The sequence below is a fragment of the Pezoporus wallicus genome, unplaced genomic scaffold (assembly GCF_028554395.1).
Source record: "Pezoporus wallicus isolate ANWC-B61680 ecotype Strahan unplaced genomic scaffold, APGP_CSIRO_Pwel_v1 contig_7000, whole genome shotgun sequence".
Lineage (NCBI taxonomy): Eukaryota > Metazoa > Chordata > Aves > Psittaciformes > Psittacidae > Pezoporus > Pezoporus wallicus.
The window spans coordinates 511,915-534,506 of record NW_026642512.1 but is presented as its reverse complement, the minus strand read 5'-3'; the positions used below and the strand labels follow the sequence as shown (position 1 = coordinate 534,506).

The window sequence follows — 22,592 nt, the reverse complement described above, 5'->3', positions numbered from 1 at the left end:
CTCCAGTCCGGGCTTTGTCTCCGCCTCTGCCGGCGAAGCAGCGTCCCTGGGGCAGGACGGCGAGGCAGGGCAGCGGCGGGGCACAGCGGCTCCTCGGTCCGATGCCTGGCAGCGCGGGGCGAGGAGCTACTGCGTCTTCCTGTCGCGGCACGGCGAGTGCCTCCGGCCTCGGAGTTTTCCTGAAGCAGCCGTCACACCGGGAGCACTTTGGTAGAGAGGGAGCAGGAGGAGACCCCGAAATGACTTACCTCCAGAAGCGCGACTGAACGGGACTTAACTGGAGTGGAAACGTAGTGGAATTTGGGTCTGGAGAGGAGTTGCTAACGCTTTTTCGTTTTTTTTTTTGTTTTTTTTCTTTTTTTGTCTTTTTTTGTTCTTCTGTCTGTGCCCTCCCCTCTTCTCGCCTATCATTGGAAATGAACAGATTGCATTTGCAATTCAGAAAGTAGAAATACTAAATATCCCATCCCCCGGGAATCACACATGTAGTAATGACAAAGGATTGCAAAGGAGAGAGTGGCACCAGTTTCCCAGAGAGATCCCCTTAAATGGATTACTAAATGGGACACTACATCAGCTAGTTGTCCTCTAGCTGCCTACATACATGCACCGAAAAGGTACAGTACTCCCCCGTCCGTATCTCTACCTGATGTTTTGGGGTTGCTTGTTAAGGGGGGCTCCCGGGCCGCCCCGGCAGGATGGGGAGGAGCGAGGATGGTGTGCGGTTTAAGGCTGGCTGCTGCGTTCTGCCTCGACACCGTTTGCAGCGCTTAGGGAGAAGGAGAAGAGCTGCCTGCAAGTGCACGCGCTGCGCTTGCTGTTGCCACTTTCCAGGCATACCGTGGCTTCGCCTTTCTTTCCTGTTTTGTCCTCTTTTTCTACCCCCACCTGGTTAACGCGCTAGCCGTGCTCCCCAGCCCCCTGACAAGGCTTGTATGCGCGGTGCTCGGCCTCCCCTCCGCCACGCCAGCTCCCAGCCCTGCCCGCAGTGAGCCGGGGGGTCTCGCAGCGGGGAGCTGGGCGGCCGCGGGACGCCGCCTGCGGGGCTGGGGCCGCGGCTGCCGCCCGCTCTCCCCGGGGCAGCAGGGCATCGAGTGGGGCTGGGTCGGAGGGGGGTGTCTTTGTTAGAGGGACAATGTGGGCTCTCCACGCAGAGGCGTAACCCTGCGGTCTCAGCTTTTCCATGCGGGGTGCTTGGGCTGTGGTTCATATATATATATATATATATATATATATTTTTTTTTTTTTTTTTTTTCCCAAGGCTGGGGTTGTGTTCTGGGGGAAGTGGCCGGGAACCGAGGAAACTTCTTCCGTGGCGCAGACCCCGGCGTTGCCGCGGGCTTTGTTCGCGATCGTGGGCTGGGGCCGCGGGCTCCCTTCCGCGCCCTTTTCCCGCGGACAGCGGCCGCCTACCCTTTCCCTCCGACCCGGTCCCGGCCGAGGAGGGCTGCAGCCTGCCGTCCCTCAGCCCCGGGAGAAGGGTGGCTGTGGGGCAGGGCTGCTCCCCACCCCTCTCTACCGGGTGCCGCCAGCCTCTCCCCGGCGGGCCGGTGGCTCTGCGAGCCACTTCTCCCTGGCTGGTGAGAGCAGGCGGGAGGGCGCCTACCATGGGGCAGACCGGACCCTTCGGGGAGGCCCGGCGGGGCAGGACGCCGCGGGGCAGCCCAGCTCCTTTGCCTCTGCCCGCGCCCTCGCACCACGGCTCCTTCAGCCCCTCTCCTCCATGGGGAATCCGGGCGAAAGGTCGGAAGAAAGAAAGTTTTTCTAAGGGGGAATAACAGAGGCACCCGAAACAAAGGAGATCCTGTTCGGCCAGCCCTCCCAGAGGGGCTGCGGGCTGGCAGCGCGGAGCCCCGCACACGTCCCGCCCCGCCGGGGAGCCCCGGGACTGGCTGATGGGACGTGGGGGGGGCGGGAGCGGGGCTCGTTTGGTCAGCTGATGCCGAGGAGGGGACAGAGTGGTGCCGGGGTAAAGGATGCTCAGGAGGTCGATAGGTTTGCACGCCCCGTCCCCGTGGAGGCACGGGCAGAGAAGGCTCCCAACTGAGAGCAAAGCGCGTTAGGTGCCGTGGCTGCGGCTCCACTTGAGCGGCAGTCCGCAGCACTCCCCGGGCTGTGCTCCCGCCGGCAGTACGCGGGGAACGCGGAGCTGGGAGGTTGGGAGTTTGGAGAGATCTGGAGCAGCGGCGTCTCGGGCAGCCCCTGCAGCCGGTGAACGTCAGACCGCCTCGCTGACGGGGAGGGCGGCAAAAACTTTGGGTCTCCTGCATAACGCGTGCAGAAAGTACCTGCTTCTTGCGAGGGTTCGGCCGTCCCACCGCCCCTTCCTTCCTTCCTTCCACCCTTCCCATCCGAGGGAGGCGTTTCTCGGGGGTGGCTCCAGCCGTCGTGGGGGCGGGGGCTGTCGGAGGAGCGGGGCTGAGGCTGCATCCCGGACAGTTGCAGCGGAGATGCCCTTCTGCCCACCGTCTCCGTCCTGCCCGGCTCTTCCCAGGGTGAGTAGCAAGGCGGTAACTGCTGGGGTTTCTTTAGGCAAATGGCTCTTTTTCTAACCTTGACCTCTTGTTCAGGGGAAGATTCGTTCTCTTGTTCCGCTCCTGAACTAATTGCTGCTTTTGAAGTTTGTAAACATGCGCGCTTGTGATCGCATCTGTTCAGCGCGCATCTTTGATTGCTGTAGGCTGAAAATTATTCCGGTAATGAAATGGCAAGAAGTAAAAGCTTTAGTCGGTTCTGCAATAAACTGTAAAAGATAATAATTCCTGACTGTAAGGTGAATGCTTGATCTTCCAGAGGAGCATATGCGGCTTGCAGGTGTTCTAAATAATGAAGAGCTGTATGTCCACAGCCATTTTCAGTTATGAGGCTCTACGCAGTGTCTTATTATTTGACACAGATTCTGCTAATTTTTGTTTAGTCCTGAGCAGTATTAATCATCAAACTAACTCAAAGTTAGCAACTAGAGGTGTGATTTTCCCACTGTCTTTGCAAAAATTAGTTCAGTGACTGCTTTTGGTTTGCATTCATTTAATCTGTCATCCAGTAAACCATTCTCATCCAAGTAATCTTTGGTTGGCGGGTAAATCCTTTGGCATCAACATGAGAAAGTCCAGCAGAGTCAGGCTCTTTTAATCACAGAACTCGAGGAGATTTTGAGGAGTCTGTGGCGTTTCTCTTAGAGGAAGATTTATGCAGCTGTTATCATGTTCAGGGCTTCCTTTGCTGTTTGTTTCCAGACCAGAAAAGCAAAATGAGCTTGCTCTGATTTTTGTTTGTTTTTTTGGTTTTTTTTTTCAGTTTTTGTTTTAAATGAGACCAGTCTAGTGTATTGTGAAGAAATTTGGGTCTGCTCCAGCAACCCCCTTTCTTCATGGAATTGCCTCATACATGGTTGAAAGCAAATACTAGTAGCTTCAGTAAAATCAGGAACATTTGTCACTCTTAAAAAAAGTACAGTTGCCAAGGCATTTCAGTTTCTAGGGTATAATTTTATCTAAAAAGAACCTGGTTTTAATATGGTAGCTTCTCATAAAGTATAAGGCAAAGAGAGCTAACTCTCTCTAAAGCCAAACAATTTCCTATGCATAAAAAGGTTGATCTCTGTTCTCCACCATTCCTTACTGGAGGAAATCTCTGGCATTCATGGAAGTTTAGTACCAAATGCCCAGATGAATCTTCTGTCTGAATGCTAAACGAATTTTAAAATGGTAATACTGTAAAGTGTATGTGCAACATTTACTTTTCATGTATTCTTGAAGCATGGGTGAATACTTTCAGGAAAGATAAATCTCGTGGTCACAGATGTTCTATGTATTCCCAATTAGTCTACATTAAAACTGTATATTCTTACTTAATGGCAAAACCAACCTTATCAACTGACCTTATACTACTTGAACCAAAAATAACTGTGCATTAACAGCTGGGAGAAACATGACAAGCTAAAGTCTCTAGATCCTTGAAGTTGAAAGCAAATATTAGCCAGTCTCCTCTTAATGTTTGTAAATAGAGGATCAGAGTTATTTGCATTTAAGACTGAAGAAGGAGATAGATTGGGCTAAGGATGAGGAGTTGTCTTCATTGAATTTTTTAAAAGAAAAAAAAAAAGACAAAGACAAGACAGAGATCAAATTAATGACCTGTGATAAATCAGACTAGAAACTGTTTGCATTAAAAAGGAAGTAGGTGACTGTGAACTTGCTTGTGCTTGTTTTGTGAAGGGAAGGGGAAATTTGTCATCTTGTTTTGAAGAGCCACACATAAATACACATGAAAGGAGTTCACGTGGTTTACAGCAGGGGAGACATAAAATGTTTTAGGATTAAATTGACCTGAGCTAATACATGCTTTACATCCAACTTGTTTGCGAGAAAATGTTGTTATACTACCCAAACAACTGTTTTGTGTTTAGTACCTGATTCCCATACACTATAGCAGAGTGCTGGAAACAAACCACCGGGTAAATTCTGGAAAATAACATTCAACTCTATTAGATGCAGCATATGCTAGAGAAAAGTTGAACTGTACTAAATGAGAAGTATCCCATTTGGTACAGATGCTGCAGTATTTTACCTCCTACTGTTCATTTATTGAGAAGGTAATTTTTTAGCCCTTATCTTTCCCAGTCTCATTCCCCCAAGTAAGCTTTGCTTATGCAGTTGAAGCCTTGCTTGCTTAATTTTCTGAGATTAAAGGCTTCAGTATTACTCAAAATGGGACTTTTCTGATGTTTAGGCCTCAGTCTGAAAATACTGCTCTCTGTTGGGAGTCTTTGTGAGGACCTGAAGCTATTGTGCAAGTATGTTTGCTCTAGATCAGTCTTTAATGTTAAGATCAGACCTAGGTCTGCCTGTCGCATCTGACAAATTGTGACAAGCTTTGTCTTGATGGGGCAACAGTAAACGAAGAGGCATAATCAGTGTTTTTTACTGTGACCATTTGAGCACTTTATGCACATTAATTCTGTGTATCAGGAGGGGGTGAGATATACACAGAGATAATTCTGGCAATGGGGTGCAGTCAATAATAGCATGGAGTCTGGCTGCTAATCAGCAGCATGCAGCAACCATGAACAGTGTTCAAAGGCAGAAACAAACAGCTGGGGGAAAGCCTGTGCCTGAGCCTGACACCTCTTCATAGGAATATTTTCATAGATACGATAGGGTCTGTGAAAGCAGAGTGGACTTACCCAATTCAAGTGAAAACCTGACAGACTGGAGTTTGCATGTCTTTATTTTCGTTATGTACTGTCTTTGAGACAAACCATTACCTATGGTCATGGAAATAAAAAAATGTTCACGTTTATATAGTGTTAAGAGATCTTTTAATTGTCCATGGTGAACAATGCTTTGGCTGTGGGTCTTGGTTGCAGCACGGCAATATGGCAGCACAGCTCAAGGGCACTGCTTTAAGATTTAAAGGGAAGAGTGCCACCTACTGTGATATAATTACATATATTACGTGTCCTGTGTGTCTTAGAGAGTTCCCAAGCTGCTCGTTTTGCCTATCCTATTTTAGCAGCTGGAAGATGTGAAAGGATTCAAAATTAAATGTGGTATGGGAACTGAGGGAGAAAAGAAAAACAGAAGATGTAGGCACCTACAACAGCAGGGTATTCTGGAAGTCTTAGGAGGGGTTCAGTAAAAGACAGGCATAGAGGCATTTTCAGGTTTTGTCACTTCAGACTTATAAAAGCTGCTCACAGTTAATAGTGGTGCCACTGGAAATAGGGAAGGGGATGAAAGAGCTACGCCTTCCCCCATAAAATAATCATATTGCCAGCTTTTGTGCACCAGATGAACATAAATGAGGCTGCCAGACTTATGCCCTCTGAAATGCAGAGTTCAGCTCCAGCTACAGTTTGATTTAAAAAGGAAGTAGGTTTTTGTTTTTTTTCAAACAAAACAAACAAAAATAAAATAAAAAAACCCCACCAAACAGCTTTCAAAAAAGTAGGAAGAAAACAAGAAAAACCCAACATGAATTATCCCATAATTCACTGCAAAACCTCTTGAAGTCAGTCCCAATATAGAACTATAGTTATTTATCAGCCAAAAGGAGGGGTATAGTATGCTCTATGAGAATTACAGTCATTTTTATATGAAAGGAATTTTTCCCTAAGCCCCAATGTGCTTGTTTAGTGGCTGAAATAGAGATGTAAAATGAAGTAGATAAACCAGCTATTAACAGAACTGCCAGTTGCTGTATCTCTAGAGTGGGGACATATGGTAATTCACTACATTCAAGGATGACTTTCCATTAAAAGTATTGTTAATAATAGGCATTTCTACATATTTATACTGGATACTTGAAATTCACATATTGTGGACTACCCCATGCCATTTTTTCCAGGTTTTTTTTTTAGCTACTGACAAAACTGCTACTGAGGAACTTTCTGCAGAAATACAGTTTTACAACATTCATGAGGTGCTGAAGTTAGAGTTTAAAGGGGCAGGTGCACAGGATTGCAGCACACAGCATGTGCTGTGCGACATGACAGCATGTGTGCTGTCCTTGATATGAGAAGTCTTTGGTTTCTTCTCCCTTGCCCTCCCCAGGTAAAGCTCTGCCTTGACTGGAGGGTTATACTCTTTGTGTGATACAGGCAAAAGAAGCATTTCCTATGCTTTTATGTCCTCTGTAGCCAATTTCCTTTAGTGAAAACATAATGTTTATGAAAGTGGAAATAAATAAAGAATATTTTTATCATGCCCTTTCAACTTAGTCTGAGACCATCAAGTGGATGAAGATTATAATACTAGTATTTTTACTGGCGATAATAGCGTAAGTTTGATTACGCACTTAAAAAAAAAAAAGGTATTTCTAACCCTCATCAATTTTGCAATGACCCTGACAGAATCACAAGGCCTTCTAGTAATAAAAATGTGTGGAGTATATAATAGATATGGTCGGGTGTTTCAGTTCAGTGGATGGAAAAAGTACTCTCATGAATCCCACACACAATGGGAAAAACTGTGTCCAAATATATTCCTGACTGCAGGAAACATTATTTCTATTTTATCATCTCCATCTGCTCAGCTTCACTCAGATGTTCTATATATTGAGTATTCCTGTGTATGGCTTTGATAATCAGATGGGAAATTTGCAGTGTTGGTTCCTTCACCATTGTTCATGAACATTTATCCATTACTTGCACTTGAGGCAGCCTTTCATTGAAATGTTAATGAGAATTTGAAGTTTATAGTTCTGTACTTTTGGAGGTTTTTAAGCAGAAAAAAAAAATTGCTGTTTTGTTGATGCCATTCAAAATCTACTTTTTATTGGTAGACTGAGATGGATTCTATGCTAATTCCTCCCGCATTCCTGAATTATGGCCTAGCTAGGCACTGTCGCTGGGATCTTCATCTATTAATCATGGAAGCTGCTTTCTTATTCGGTTGCCATAGTTTCAGTGCCTCACATAGTGTTGGGGTGCCTTGGGAAAGGCTTAAGATATACTTGGACTTGCAAGCCTTGCAGTTATTTTGGCAGTAGAAGAGCTCTAAAGGAACAGAAAACAGCATCCAACATTATTCAGAGTTGGATTAAAAGAGGAAACTTCTGGATATGTCTCTCTGGACCTTGTTATGTGAACATCTAGCTGATATTTACTCCTAAGATTTGCTTTTTGCTTTCTCTTGCTGGTAAAATGGTACACTTCAGAGACTAATGGCTACCTTTATCCATTGCAAGAACAAAAGAGGCTTTTCATTAGTTCTGCTGATAAAAATTAGGGGATTTAGGGTTTCCTAAGCAATCCAGGTAATTTGTTTTATTGCATGACATCATGTTTGAGACCGAGTTAATGTTTATTGTTGCCTTAAATTTAATAAAATGACAGTAAGTACCCTTTTGTTAGCTGCAGAGCAGGTTGAATTACAAAGGAGAGAAGAGGAAATAAACTTCTTTCAGACAGCACCAGTGCTCTTTCAGCATTGTGTTGGCGTGGTGGTATTTTTTTTTTTTTTTTGACAATGTTTCAATATCTGTCCACAACTTCAGCATTAAAACATGAATATTTTGAGAAATGCGGAGCTGTGAGTAGTCAGAAATAGCTTTTTGACAAATGGGAAAGTAGTAAATAGATCTAACAAGAAAGTAGCTGGGAGACCAACTGGTAAATGTAGTGCTGAGTATTAATTGTTTTGTCAGTTATGCGTAATATAAAATAATGCACAAACATTTTTCACTAAGCAAATCATGCTCCCCTTTTCCCATTGAGAAAAAAAAATTAATTACATCTGTGTGAGCAGGGCCCATGTTTTACCAGATACTTCAGTCCCATTTCTTTTGCACTTTACAGTGTCTCCAAAATAACACAATTTCCCTCCAGTTCTAATAAAGCAATTTGGTTCTTGCACAGATAAGGTTGATATGTATCTTGTGCTTGAAAAAAAAATTAATGAGAGCCTTGAATATTCACATCAAGTAAATAATATTAAAAGCTGTGCAGTGTAGATGAAAGAATTCAGCATAATTGGAACTAATCTGGAAAACTGGCCACTTTTTTAACTTTCAGATGGTTAGCTTGCATTCAGAGATGAGTTTTAAAGCTTCAGCTTGGGACTTTACTACCCAATCTTGTGGTCATTTTTTCAAGTGAGATCGACAAGCAGATTGAGAGCATGTGCGTGTTATTTGTAATCATCCTCAGGAGTCCTACCAACTGAACAAATTGGAGTCTAAAAATTTCACATCAGTTTTGAAGATTACAAAGCTCTGGTTGCTGCTAGATGCACAGAAAATCTGTGTTTGTATTTTATACTCTCACAAAGTATGGAAGTTTCTGTTTTATAGTCTGGCTTTTGCGTACTCAGTTATATATGCATATTTACATGAAGTTAATCCTAGTCTTTTTTCATGTTAAACTCACAGTGTGCATGTATCTAGCAGGTTGGCAGTCTGATGTAACAAAATAATATGCCATGGTCATTTTGTGAGATACAAATTCTGTTGTGTTTTTCTTCTTAGAGTTTGTTTTACGCTGTTTAGTTGCACGTTAGGTATAGAATAACTGCACAGAAATTAATTTAGGCAGTTCTGTAAGGTATGTTTACACTTCTTTAACATTATTTTTATTGCTTATTATTTAATCGTATACCTCCAAGAAACAGAAAAGAGAGTGATAAGTGATCGTACAGTCAGTATAGACGCCCAGTCTTGTTTCTGATGGAGAGTAAAGAAGGGTTTCTACTGAACACCTCAGCAGCAAGCCCTTAACTCCATTTCGGTATAGTTTTTTCAGTTCATTTATCTTTGATCATAGAAGTTCTTCTGCATCCCTAAGCAGCTGAATTCAAGCATCAAAGGTACTAACCTCATCAAGGAAAAAAAAAATGACAATTTCTGGGAAAGTAGTTGCTGTATTTGTGTCTTTTTAGCAAAGTTAGGGATTTTGCTTCACAAATCTTGCACGTGTTGAATAGCATCTTACTGCCTGAATATTCCTGGGAGGCTAAAGCTTGGCTTTGGCTTCCTGCTCACAAAGGGACCTCAGAGACAGGAAAGCTGTCCTCTCTTCAGCCTCAGAGCTCCCTGCTGCCTGCAGCCAGTCCTCCTCTCTGGGCAGAGTACGCCACTGCCCACTGGTCCTTTGGAGTGGGTGGATGGGAAGGAAGGACACGAGGGCAGCCGGAGCCCTGGCCACATGCCTAGGTCTGCCTGGGAAATGCTGTGATTGCCACTGACACGGGCTGAGAGGATACTACTGCATCCTGCCCCAAAACAACAGAACAAGGAAAAAGATGTGCTGTCTGGAGCTGCGTTTATGTCACTTGCTCTCAATGCATTGTACAGCCCGCTGTCTGTTGCTTGATGGCAAAATAGAGGTTGAGTCCCACCGGTTTATCTTTCTTGAGTAGTACTACACACCATGAGCATGGTTAAATACAGCCTGATATTTGATTTAAAATGCCTTTTTTATTATATCAGCATCACAGGCTGTTTAACTGTAGTCTTGAACCTCCAGTCATAGTCTGTACAGCATAGTACTGGCTTTTCATCATATCTGTCTAATCAAAGAAGAGCATCATGCATTAAAACCAACTTTTGAATTTAGTTTTCTGTATGAACAGTGTTTGGTACTATGTGTATAAACTTCTAATAGCATTCAACCCTTTCTAATTCTGAGCCATTTGTACTTATTAATTAGAAATGCACAGCTTTTGCAATTACAACTTACTGATCCTAGCCATATTAATCAGAAATTACTGCAGTTAAATTGATCTTTAAAATTTGCTGTAGTCTGTTATAGGAGGGTGATTAGATGAAATATTTTTTAAGAACTGTGTCCGTGCAAATCTCTGACTTGTTCGTATCATTTGCATTTTGTAGAAACACATTGTGTAGAATTTTTTTTTTTTTTTTTTTTTTTTTTTTTGTTTGTTTGTTTGTTTGTTCTTGGAAAGGAATTAAAGATGGAAGTTTTCAACTTTCATGAAGAAGTTGGAAGGCAAACTTTTTTGTGGTGATTCTTTGGTAAGCTTTTATCTCACCTAGGGAAATTATTGTTGAATTTGAATAGGAATTTGTTTAGTTTGTGAGGGTTTTTTTCAGAAGAAATTAAGAACTGAATCCTTGAAGAGCTGTTGTGGGAAGAGGAAAGATTTTTGAATGAGCTGCTACACTTTTTCATTATTATCTGCAAGGTGTTTCCTTTTTAATTCTGTTGTAGGGAAGTTCAGCACGTTCAGATACACTGATTAATTCCGTCACGAGATGTGTATATTGTAGGGTGGTGGTGTCTTTTTTGCTTTATCCTGTTTTAAGCGTAAGACCTGGAGATACTGCCAGAACACTTCCTTTCCCAAGATAAAAAAAAAATAAAATCCTGTGCTTGTTCAACAGCATGTATAGTCCAAAAGGCAAATTTAACCAACCTGGAGCTAATAACCTGAAGGTGTGAGATGAAGGCTGGTGACTGACCGGCTGACTGAGAATAATGCAGTTTTGATTTGTTGGGACATTTTTCTTAGAATACTACATACATGTGTTAAAGTATCTATCAGAGAAAACACAGAAAATAAAACATGAAGTGTGGCATAGAGTAACATCTCTAACACACAAATTCTAATTCCTTTCCAGTGCACCCTTTACATTTCTGACCAATTGTTTTTGTTTGTGTTCATCCATGCTTGTTCAGCTCTCTTGTAGCAGCTGAAATCCTGGAGGTAATGTCATTTGCAAAAATCAAAGCAGCTGAAGAGCACCCAATTCAGCCAGGCTCTTTCTGGTAACATGTTGGTGCTACTGAATGCTGGTGGCCTGCTGCAGAAGGGTAGACTGTACAATGACTGCTAATATTGAAGAAGGGGTCTGTAAGAATGCTTGCATTGATGTACCTTGAATAGCAAATCAGTTCTTTAGACTTTCCCTCTTCCCCCCCCAATAGTCAGTAATCTGCTTTAGTTTCAAATGGATGAAAGAATTCATTGTTGTCACAGTCAAAGAACTTAAAGAACTTTTCAAAACATGGAGCACCTTCATGGATGCTTACAGCACTGGTTTTATGGAAGGACTAATCCTGACCTCCTCCTTTGTCCCAGGCTCCCAAGATCCAAATACCTGTATATCCAGCTGTAAACCTTTACTGAAACTAGTTGCCTTATCTCATATGAGTATGTCATCAGAACCAATTACATTGCTCATGTAGATAAGTGCAGAGGAGCTGGGCCACAGCACAAAAATATGGATTAAAAGCAGAATCTAACATTTGATCTGTTAACATCAAACAGAAAAATGAGGACACAGTTTTGCTTCGGATTGCAGGTCCATATTTATTTCATCAGACATGGGATTTGTCTAGAAAAGCTAATTACTAAACAAGCTTTTGTTTATATTGGTGACAAACCTTGCTGACTTCAGGAGTCATAATTACTGACACTTAAAAATTTTGGAGGAAATTAATTCATAAGCAAATGAATATCAGAACCATCAAGGAGGCATTGTACCATAGTAGTATCTGTACATTGAACTGACATTTAGCTTCAAAGAGTCTAGTAGTGGAAATTTTTCAATGGTAAACCATCAGAGAATGTGTTAGCGGGGAGGCTGGAGTGCTACTTCGCAGCTGTGCTGCCTGCTTGTAGACAACCATTGTATGACAGCCTGCTCTAACTACCCGTGTTTAAAAACAGGGTTGTGTAAGAACAAACACAACACATTTACCAAAATACATTTACACGGGGAGGGCCTTAACAATTTCAATGGGTGGAATTTACTGAGAGAGAATCCACTGCATTTATATCAGATTGCATGTCAATCTGCTGAAAATAGAAATTCTGAATGAAATGGGTATTTGTCAGTGTGGAAAGAGGGCAAGGTAACTTTGTCTACTGTTACATAGTGGCCTTAGAAATTGCTACAGATTTCAAGACAAAGAACTTTTCCACACAGTTTCTAAGTGCAAGGGTACAGCTGTAACTAACAGCATAATGTCTAGAGAGAAAGAAAAGGAGCTTGGTCGCGTATTTTTTATGCTGAAAGTGAGAAATAAGTTTTTTAAAGTTTTACAGCAGCCTGTTCAACTAGGCAATTTACACTGTAAAAAATAACAGGAAAATGCACTGTGCTTTTTCCTTCGCATGTACCCTGCCCTCTTGTGTTTCAAAATCTCAGTGCAGATGCTTCAGGCATCCAGATGATAATGAAGGGTAGTGAAGAACATGGAACAAAACCAAAAAACGATGGACACAAGCCATGCTCTTCAAAGGCACTGATTTTGTCTGTGTGTGTGTTGTCTTGCTGTTTGCAGTATAAGAAGCAATATAGTTTTCAGCTTTCTTACACAGAGACATAGACATTAGAAAGTGGGTTAGCCAAACTGATGTGCAGAAAAGCTCTAGGAGTGAATTCACAGTGACGGGTAAAGGCCGTAATGCATATGATTAAAGTGAGACATGCTGCCTACACAAGGAATTGCTAACAAGATTCTTTCACAGCTTTCATGTCTCAGCCTTGCTTTTACAGAAAATATATTCATGTTTAGTTTCAGTGCTTGCACCGTTTTTGCTCAGCCTTACAGGATAGGTATACAAGTGCCTCCAGTTGAACACATTTCAGAATTTGCACTGAGTAGAAATGGTGGTTCTGCATATTAGCAAAACAGAGTCCCAGATCAACATTTGCTTGGTCTGTCTTGGGGTCCTGTTCTCTTTACTGCTTAGTTCTTCAGTAATCATGGGGAAGGGAGACTAAAAGCACAGTTTAAGTCGAGGCAAATTAGTTGGATTTTAGAAAGAGAAGGGAAGATAGAAAGAGATTCCATGTCCCTTAAACAGGGTTGTTATTTTTTTCTCCTGCTCAAACAGGAGGGTAGAAATTGCTTCAAGCTATTACATAGTCTCTGGCAGTAGTTGTAGCACATCCCCTTGCTCGTATGAAGGATATTTTCTGTAGCTCAAAAGGTATTTAAATACTCTCTTAAAGAGCTTCCAGAATTTAGAACTGTAAATATTTTTTGCAAGATGTAGAAAAATAGACTGCAGCAGCTGTATGTTTCCCAAGTGTTTGGAAGAATAAAGAAATGGTAATTCAAATAATTCTTTGTTTTAAAAGTCACTTAGAAATCAGCTAGAAATGGGCTTGACCCACAAATCTAAGGCAATTTAAATTTTCGATTTTGCTTTTTCTTTTTTTTTAACTCAAATCCCATTTTAAAGAAATAGCATGCATTCATATTTGGATTTTGCCTCAGGTGAGTTCCATGTGAACTCAGTGCATATTTTAAACCGTTTCATTTGTGTCTCGCTTGAGACACAGCATCTTTCAGCTTTCATTTTCTTAACAATAGTCATATTATGGGTCCAGAACAGGCAAAATGCAGGTTCTGGAAGTTGTTCTTTCAGCCATCCAAGAGTTACTTTTGCATTAAGGACTCAAGCCCAAGAACTTGCAGGGGTTAGCATATTTTAGGTTTATTGGTTGGTTGTTTTTTTACTTCAAAGCAAGATACCCAGGGAGAGATTTTTTTTATGTTTTGGAGTCATTCTGCTCCCACTCCTGCTGATCTTGGGACACCCACACAGGCTAAGAAATCAGCAGAAGGGCACAGCTGCTGATCAAGACGCCTGTGCTCATGTGCTTTAAATTCATGCCTTCCCTAAATCCGTTTTGTCCGGGTACGGTGGACTCCCAAGTGGTGAAAACCTTTCTGAAAAGGTGGCATGTTTGTGTTTGTACCCTGCAGTTATTGTGTGGACAGATGCTTGCTTCTGATCCTAGTTCACACCTTTGCCCTCTTCTCAATCCACACCTCAGACTTAGACGTGTAAGCCTGCAGATGGTTTTAGACAGAGCCTTGGGTAGAAAGCTGCTGTTGAACAGCTGACATTGTGTGTAGAAGAAAGGTGATGCGTTCATAAAGAAAGCATTCAGTTCTTCAGTCGCATCTGATCAAGTCTCACTTTTAAAAAAAATAGCGAGTTGCATGTGTTTAAAATATCTAGAGACACAACTCAAATGCATGCAGAAGTAAGTTACATGTTCCAAAAGAATTATGAGGTGCTGCTGAGTGACAACATGGCTCATACTAACAAGACTGATCCTCTTTGAAGAAACAGGTGGGATGCTCCATAGAATCATAGAGTAGTTCGGGTTGGAAAGAACCTTAAGATCATCAAGTTCCAACCACCCTGCCATGGGCAGGGACACCTCACACTAAACCATGTCACCCAAGGCTCTGTCCAACCTGGCCTGGAACACCACCAGGGATGGAGCATTCACAGCTTCCCTGGGAAACGCATTCCAGTGCCTCCCCACCCTCACAGTAAAGAACTTCTTCCTTATATCCAATCTAAACTTCCTCTGTTTAAGTTTTAACTCATTACCCCTTGTCCTGTCACTACAGTCCCTAAAATATTATGTTACACTCTCATGATGAACCTGTGATCTCCTAGGAACATAAGCAGTATTTCCATTTACAACAGCAGGTGCGAAACAAGGACACTGTCTTTGGCTATGGTTTTGTCTTAGAAAACACTAGGATGGCTTAAAGTCACTGCTATCATTCTCTGCTTTAAACTCCATTGCAACTTTATGTGATAGCATGCAATATAAAAAGAGATTAAATGGGAAATTAAGGACAAAATGTCACCCTTAACTGCAGGAAAAATCCTCACTTTTTATCAGTTTAAATTTTATTGAACCAAGTACTTCATGCCTAATCTGTATTTTTAGCATTGACTCAGCAGGCAAAAGATAGGAAGCTGTGTTGGCCTGCTGAAGGATGCATTGAAGAAGAATAAGTAGTAGAGAATATATCTGTCTTTGAAGTGTTAAAAATATTTGGAAAAGTTTGTATGTCAGGTTAATGCCTGCTCTGAGAGCTTGTGCGAGGTGAGAGATTGCAAGAAAGCTAGTCATAGTTTGCAGAATTTGGGTTGGTTGTTAGGGTTTTATTTCCCCCATAGCAAACCCACTAAGATGGTCTGTGTTGACGTATCGCTTTATCTTGACTGCATTTTTTTTTTTTTTTTTTACTACAGCTTCATTCAAAATACTTTAATCAAGAGAAAAATGTTTGGTTTTGATAAGTGCTTCCCAGTTAATAAAGTTGAAGTTAAATTTATGGAGGCATATCAGGGCTTTTGGTATGTGCAATCTCTCAAAAACATTATCTTTCAAAAGATAGCATCATGACTAAGTCCAGAAGAAACCTATAAATCCTGAAATTATGAGTGGATACAGCTGCAGTACCATACTGCTCTTGCTGGATCCCAGCTACCCCCAGAAGTGGTGGGGCAAACACAGATACATAGAGTAACTTCTAAGGAAAAAATGGTTATAGGGAGCAAGGAAAGCAGCTGTAAGGTCAAGGCTGAGGGATGGAAGGTTTCTACAGGCACAGGGATTAAGGTAGTAACTGTAGATATATATCCATACTGGTACAGAGGGATAGCCAAAGTGCCAAGGTATAAGAGGGGAGGGCAAAATGAAAGTGCTGTATTTCATTGCTCTCTCTACCTTACACATTGGCAGTATGCTGTGGGACAGTTTGTTTCTGATGAGCTGTCACCGTCTAAACTATATAGAAAGTTTGGAGTGAAAAAAAAACCACAGATGGCAAACGGGAAGTGCAGGTGACATCGTTCATCTCTTTTCCGGATTTCTTTACCCTTCACACAGAATTTGGTAGGTGGGGGAGAGAAAAAGCCCAGATGGGACTCTCCTCCATCCCCACACCCTCCTCCCTGCCCTGGGAGATCTCACAAGACTCCTTCAATTCCTCTCTAACAAACTATTGGTAGAGAAGAGAAGAAGGTTTTCCATCATTGCTGAGCATCTCGAGTCACTGGCTCAGAAAGGTGTTTTTCCTGTATGGAAGAGAGATTGACACATAGCAGTGCAGGGAGAAGAAGCACTGAAAGAAGTACAGTAAGCAATTTTGTTGTAATAAATCTTGGGCAAATTGGTGGAAGGAGGCTTTACAGTATGTGCATTTTGAGGGAAACTGCTAGTGGGCTGTATGATCTTGCTGCCGGGCCAGTGGTGTGTTGACATGTTTGCAGCCATGAGGCACTGGCAGGCATTACCCTTTGCAGCTGGCTGGTCAGGTGTCTGGAACAAGTTCATGGCTTTTGGCCAGTTTCCATTGAACTAGTAAAACTTCCTTTGAAAAAAAACACCTACACCTGGCACTATTTAGGAAAATTGTCAGTAGCCTCCATGGGGAAACAAAAGCCTCACAGAACACAGATTAAAATCCCTGAAAGTTAGATTTTGATGTATTATACCCTTTTTAAAAGACTCACAGCCTGTCTTTTTGAAGAGAAGGGGTCTGTGGGTGGGGAAGGGAGAGAAAGAAGCCAGTGGCTCTGGAGGAAAGAGGACCCCAGGTCTGTGCTGGACCTAAAACTCCTGCTGAGATTCTCAGGGCTTGTCTTTGTGTGGGCAATGAGTACAGGGTTGGTCTTTGTAGTAGGGACAGAATAACATCAACCAGTGCAAGGATCATAACTTTGAGGTGTGTCTGTCACCCTATGGCTGTAACTGCTGATGTGGCTGAGGCATATGAAGTTCAAAGCACCTTTTCCAGCTCTGGACCTGGATGTCCACAGAGGAAAAACCTGCAGAGCCAGCTCCTCCTGAGTGAGCCAGGAACGCAGCATGCTGGCCGGGTAGTACAGGAGGCAAGGCAGGATGTGTGGCAGCTCTGCCTGTGTCATGATGAACGTGAGCAATCTGGTGTTTGTCACAGGTCTTAAAACTAAAACCAAGTGTAAATAAAGAACCCTGCTGCAAACGAGCATGATTTTCATAGCGGTTTCCAGGAATGAAATCAAACCTAAACTGCAAGGGAAATATTCTCTGCCATGTTCAAAGTTTGTGTACAGAATGTTTCAAATAAATGCTCTGTAAAAATGATTTAATTCTGCTGTGATTATGAACTTTTGCAAACATGCTGTTTCACATTACTCTCTTAAATAAATTTGATTAGTAACAGCTGTGACTCAAGTCTCCCAAATTTTATTTTCTCAATAGAAAAAATTTGAACAAATCCTCAAATTATTGTAAATGAAGATTTTGTTTGTATTTTAAGCTAAAATGTGCTTGACAATATCCCAGCAATAATTAGGTGGACACGCTCCTGCTTGGAGAGCCTGCAATGAACTGTCTTTAGTTCAAACCGTCTTTTCAGTTCCTGGAGCACTTTGTGAATATTAGTTGCTGTTTGCTGAACAAGTACTAAAATCTAACTAATTTATAAATAGTGCTGCTCAGTGACAGGCTATTTGAACCCAGAAGCAGGCTGCTGTGGTGCAATGTGCGTTGCCCTCCCTACCCCACACAGTCTAGGTGCCCACACTCACTGCTCCCACACGCACATATACCACATATGTTTTCTGATGGTAATGTTCGTTTGCCACCCATGTTTGTTTTCATTTGCTCATGATACGGTATCCATGGGAAAAGACAGCATTTGGATGCTGAGGACATGGGTTGTCTTTCCCACCTACTCATGCTGGTTAGCGGAGGAAGGATCTGCTCTATCTGTTGTGCTCTGTTCTATTGAATCCACTCTGTGGCTTGTCCCAAGAGATGCCCAATCTCACTTTATGACACTGTGCTGCCGTTTCACCTTCATTAGGGGACAGGCTTCCCTGTCCTCAGCTATATCTAGTGCTATTGCTGCCAGCACTGGGCTGCTTTCTGCATGTGTGACTGCAACCTTTGTCACCGCGCTCCTTTATGTGAGCAAGGACTGCAGGCATACTCTCCTATACAGCTGTTCTGTTAATGAGCTTGTCTCCTAATTAAACAGAAAGACAAAGTTGGCAATGTCTTTGATACTTATTCTCAGTGCGGCCCTTTTAACTTGTTCAGAGTTTCAGGGTGGTCTTGAGGGAAGAGGTCTGGTAAGTGGTTGCTGAGTTTGTATTTTGCTTTATCAACATTGAAATAAAGTTTGTAAAATACTGCTTTGTTCCTTCTAACACAGATAATGCAATGTAATTTAAAAAAAATCTAAAGCTTAACCTAGACCAAGCCTACAGTTTAGAAGCAAAAAAAAAACCACTGTGTGGGAAATGCATTTTGTGAAATTTATTAATGTTTTTGTGTACGCCACACATGCCCAGTGACCTCCATGATGAATGACAGTCAGAGGCTAAATAGCATTTATTACACACTTTCGATGACCTTACTTGCATTTTGCTTCCTAAGGAAGGTAGCCTTTTTATCTAGCAAGTATTCAGTATGTATGAGAGCTGGTCTAGATATTGTAAAGAAAATAGAAATATGACTAAGTAATTTTTCTTTGTAGGATTATGTAGAAGAGGAATGTGAATTAATTATCAGAGACCTACTTGCAGGCTGTGCATGGGAGAGTTGGACTGGCAGGGAAGCATTGTAGGTAGTTATTTTCATTCTCATTCCTTCAGTGATCATGTCTTGGGTTGACCACTAAATATATATTGTCTCTTTTTTTTTTCTTTCAAAACAGATTTTTTTTTTTTAATAGAGACATGAAGAAGTGCAATATTAATCACCTGCTTTGTATTTTTAGTGGAAATATCAAGGAGATAGCAGTTTTGTTACTTTGCTCGATAATGAAGGTTAATGCTAACGGGGATGTTTTACTAGAGATGCATTTGATAATTTTTTCTCTTTACAAATAAAGATATTTTAGTGTTTTATTTTCTCCAGGGGGTTGCTGTTATGCTTTAGCTTCATTTGCATTTGTGGCCACAGATTTATGCTTCTCATTTTTCTTTTCTTTCTTGTCTTTTCTTTAACTGGATCCTTCTGTAGATGCAAAATCCCCATAGCCCACTGGGATTAGGTAGGGTGAGCCCACCTGGTGTAGCCATCCCAGCCTGCTCGGCCCCTCACGTGGCTCTGCTGGGTTGCGCTGGGCTCTGCCCAAGGGTCAGAACAAGCCCACCTCTTTCTGGCACATGTGGTACTCGAAAAGCTTGTCTTTATCAGTGGTCTGAATTCCTTAACCTGGGTCTAACAAGTGGCGATAAAATACATCACAGAGCCTTTCATAACACTCATAGGAGAGTGCTGGTTTTCTGGAGTCTCTGTGAAGAGACACACAGTGTTGCCAAGCTCTACTGATCAGGGCTTCACGATGAAATGGAGAAGCTTGCAAGATGTCCTGGGGGACCAAGGAGTTCTCTTACTCCTGGAAATTAATCTAGTATCTTGATTACAGAAGCCAGAGCATCAAAGAAAATAGACAATGTTATATAGCCTTGTGAGAAAAATTGTAGGAGTTAACAAGGCTGGCCCAGACAAAAAACTTTAAATAAAGGTATAAATATGCATTGAATTTGCTGACAAGTGGTCTTCTGGTGACTCTTAAGTTATCTTCAAAAAGAGTATATGTTTTTGTCAGCTGCCACTTACCCCAAAAGATGATTTTATGAGTAAAGAAAGCAAGTTTGTAAACTTTGGTGTTACTGTCCAGTCATTGCCAGGTATGTCAGAGTAAACAAGGAGACATTCCACTGTTAGAAGACAATGTGTGAACCAGTGGTGTGCCTTCAGACTCCAGGCTTGTGTAGTGATGGCTTCCTTGCAAATCAGTCATTGGATTTAAGTCATGTTTTAAGCAGCTTTATTCATAGACTATGGGACTGGAAAGCAAGGTCAGTGTAGAGTCCATCCTGTAGTTATTGAAGCAGATGGTTGAAAAATGCAGGCAGACATCTACAGCTGTTTTGCATATTTAAATGCAAAATAAAAAAAAGAAAAGGCATCTCAAGTTGTGTGGGTCTTTTAGGCAGTGAGCATGTATTTCTGAGAGAAAAATAAGAATAACTTCAAAAACTCTGGAGTGGGAAATTTGGAAGACCATGACTCTTGGGAAATACTTCTTTACAACTTGTGAAGAATATGAAGAGCAGTGGCATTGCAGTTTGATTCTTGAACTTTATATAAGAATTTTAGGCTGTCATCAACAATTAGACTGTCACTAGGAAAAGAAGTATTTGCTGCAGTGAACCCTTCTCTCAAAAACCACCCAAAACCACAGCAGTTTCCAGGATTTTATCCGATTGTCAGCCCTACTGGATTTGAAAGTAGGAACCAAAGGTTCTGAATCAGGGATGACTGAGAAAATATATATGAAAAGTGAAGGTCTTTGTGAACAGGCTGAGGGTAGTTCCACAGCCACCAGCACATCTAGCAATGACATCTAGCTATTAAAAAAATCTGCTGAAGAGCTGGGAATTGGTCCAGTTTGCAGTAAATTTGCTGCAAGTTCTTGCACTCTCTGTTGAATGGATTTGCAGCAGCCCTGTGCCTGCACCAACTAGGTGCTCCTGAGAGCAAACTGATGAGGAACAGCATTTTTAACCCCCTGTATGTAGGCAATGGAGTGTAGAAACAGGAGGAGCATCATCATGGTTCAGTGTGCAGAGGTGTTTTGTGATTTTGTGCAGAAGCGGTGCAGGGTGAATAAACTCTTCCTTTTAGGGCGTTGTAATATACCTATTCTCTTGTTTTATATAGGCTTACTGTTGCTTTACCTTATCAATGCATATGAAGCTCACACAAGGTAATACTTACTGCTCCAATGGAATATTCCAGGAAACGAACTCATTTACTTGGGTATTTCTGTATAGAAAGTGAAATGTAATATAAAAACTGTAAACAGAAATATTTTCTGGTGATGTTCATAAATAAATCAGATAAGCTTATGGATGTTAGGGATATTGAGATTTTACACTTGCTTTCAAAAACAGGGTACAGCCACCAGGTAAAGTAGATATGTTAAATTGATGCTAAGTGGCATATCTCTCTTCCTTACAGAAAGACCAAATATTTGTCTAAATAAATACTTGCCATAAAAAAAAAAACACTACTTTTTCAGTTCATGTAGAAACCATATGTGGAGCCAGCCTTTCAGTGTATGAACATTTTGAGATGAAGTCAGTAAGTGTGAATGAATTTCTTTCTGGAATTCGCCACAGTTAGAAGGTATTATTCACCCCAGTTTCACATAACTAATTTGCAGTTCTTTCAAACTCCTTGCTTTAGAGAGCTAACAATACTGTAATTTTCAGGTTTTAAAAGGAGGGGGTGAAGCTACAGACCCTGAATGAAGACTCTATAGAAGACAGTTCCCATTGTCTCAAATAGCTTGTAAGCTCTCCGAAGAGTGGCAGGAACCTGCGGGAAGCATGCATGTGGCATCATGGGCCGTTAGAGCAGCCCTCAGTTACGAAGGGCTGGCTTGGATGTGTGCTGGGGAGAGGTGTATCACAGCCAGGGGCTGCCTGTACTGTTCTTGGAAGTCAGTAGGACACAAAGATGCATTGTTCACAGCTTCTTTCCTTTCTTTATTTCCCACACAGTGGTGTTTTAGGAAGCAATAATTAAGGGAACAACATGGCAGTGCTGTGCCAACATCAGACAACTCTTTCTGGAAAAGTCTTGTTGCAGCTAGGCTGCAAAGGTCTGCTTCCAGTTTACACTCAGAGCAGGGATGACAGCACTGAAAAGGTCTAAACCAAAAAAACTTCTGCTATGAACTTCTTTTGCAGTTCAAAAAGAAGAAATAGTTCTTTATCATGAAACAAGAAAGGACAAGAAAATATTTCTTAGCTTTGCTGTCTTTTTTTTTTTTAAATTCCCTTTAATTTTAGAACATTTTTTTTTATTTTTGCTACTCATTGCACATAAAACATGCTAAACTGCCAAACTTGATCTAATAACTAATTACAGTAGACCTCAGCATCTTTGGATGCCGTATGGCGTGCACCACCTGTACTTCACAGGACTGAATTCTCCATTGATAGGTCTGGAGCCATCTTCTACCAGTGTAAACAGAGACTCCAGACGTTGCTGGCTGGAAATGGTTGGAAAAGTTACCCCGCATCAGGCAGTTGTTTGTACTAGCTTTATCCTCATTGGAGAATTCAACAAGTTACTTGAGAAAGGTGCTTCTATTTTATTTGCTCTATGAGCTCTTGTAGCTTATAGTCAAAAACATCTCAAAAACCTTTTGTCTGAAAGGAGCGAGGGAAATAAACACCTTCTGTGTGCAGATGTCATACGGGTAGCTAGAAAGGAGTTAGGGGTAGCTTGCCAACCACTGCTGGCAGGACTGAAGTGGGAAGTGGGTTCATGTGTGAGGAAACCATCAG

General features: G+C 41.9%; 1 protein-coding gene across 6 annotated transcripts in view; it reads left to right on the top strand.

The window, feature by feature from the left end:
- Window positions 1–356: 356 nt before the first annotated feature.
- The window catches only part of SEMA6A (semaphorin 6A), a 113,015-nt gene continuing 90,779 nt past the window's right edge, over window positions 357–22,592 (top strand). For 5 of the 6 annotated variants that reach the window (XM_057430829.1, XM_057430828.1, XM_057430826.1 and 2 more), the window contains exon 1: window positions 357–617. The gene's annotated coding sequence lies outside the window, so the exon portion shown is untranslated. Of the gene's footprint in view, window positions 618–2,350; window positions 2,496–22,592 lie in introns of those variants that run through there. The other variant, XM_057430825.1, reaches the window with a different exon arrangement.